Source organism: Suncus etruscus, chromosome 3 (assembly GCF_024139225.1).
Source record: "Suncus etruscus isolate mSunEtr1 chromosome 3, mSunEtr1.pri.cur, whole genome shotgun sequence".
NCBI classification, from domain to species: Eukaryota; Metazoa; Chordata; class Mammalia; order Eulipotyphla; family Soricidae; genus Suncus; species Suncus etruscus.
In genome coordinates this window covers 77,407,816-77,408,954 of record NC_064850.1, presented here as the reverse complement: position 1 = coordinate 77,408,954, position 1,139 = coordinate 77,407,816, and the positions used below count along the sequence as shown (strand labels likewise).

At 40.8% G+C, this 1,139-nt stretch overlaps 1 pseudogene; it reads left to right on the top strand.

Annotated features, from left to right (window-relative positions):
* The first annotated feature begins 395 nt into the window (after positions 1-395).
* On the top strand, positions 396-832 carry LOC126003519 (histone H3.3C-like; annotated as a pseudogene).
* Positions 833-1,139: the final 307 nt, after the last annotated feature.

The window sequence follows — 1,139 nt, the reverse complement described above, 5'->3', positions numbered from 1 at the left end:
TTAAAGAGCTCTTGTGTACTTGGAGACTCTCATTATCTCTTGTTTTCATCCACTAATGCAGATGAGATTATCCACTTTTTCATTGTTTCTCGTGTGAAACTGGACTAGAGCTTTGGGCCTGGTTTGGTGCAGGCCTGAGTAGTAGCTCAACGATTCCATATAGAAATGGTGGCACTGAAGTTGCAGCACTCAGGGTGAGTTCTGGGAATTTGCAGTCATAGTCCCTTGTCTTATTTATGTGATAGACTTCGAGCAGTGTATAATAGGCACTTAATAATGACTATTGATGATTCTGTGTTCAAAGCCGCCGCACTGCCGTTGCTTCCCAAAGCCAGCACTGCCTCTCACTCGGGAGCTCCAGCTGAAGGAGAAAGGAAGTAGGGAAGGTCTTTGCCATGCCAAAGCAGACTGCCCACAAGTCGACCTGCGATAAAGAACCAAGGAAGCAACTGGCTACAAAAGCCTCTTGCAAGAGTGCTCCCTCTACCTGAGGGGTGAAGAATCCTCCTTGTTACAGACCTGGTACTGTGGCACTCTTGAAATTAGGTATTATCAGAAGTCCACTGAACTTCTGATTCGCAAACTTCCCTTCCAGCGTCTGGTGTGAGAAATTCAAAGAAATTCAGGAATTCAAAAGAGATCTGTGCTTCTAGAGCACAGCTATTGGTGCTTTGCAGGAGGCAAATGAGGCCTACCTGGTTGGCCTTTTTGAAGATACCAGCTTGTGTGCTAGCCATGCCAAACTTGTAACAATTATGCCAAAAGACATCCAGCTAGCACCCTGCATACGTGGACAATGTGCATAAGAAACCACTATTATGGAAAACATTTCATTCTTCAAAAAATATTTACTCTCTTCTTTCTATTATTGTTCTGAACATTAGATTATTTTCTCCCATGGGGTCAAAGGTACCTAAATATATGATTATAAATGAAAAAGGGGGACAGAAATCAGGTATTGGTGGCATTCCATTTTTAATTGTGTGTGAATTTTTAATATAAATGCGGAACCATAAAGCATTAGTGGGAAGTCAAAATGTTTCAGTGAATAAGCTTGAGCAGTTCAACTTTATAACAATTATAAATAAACCTGTTAATTTTTTCTGGACAATATCAGCATTTGATTTTTTTTTAAACAG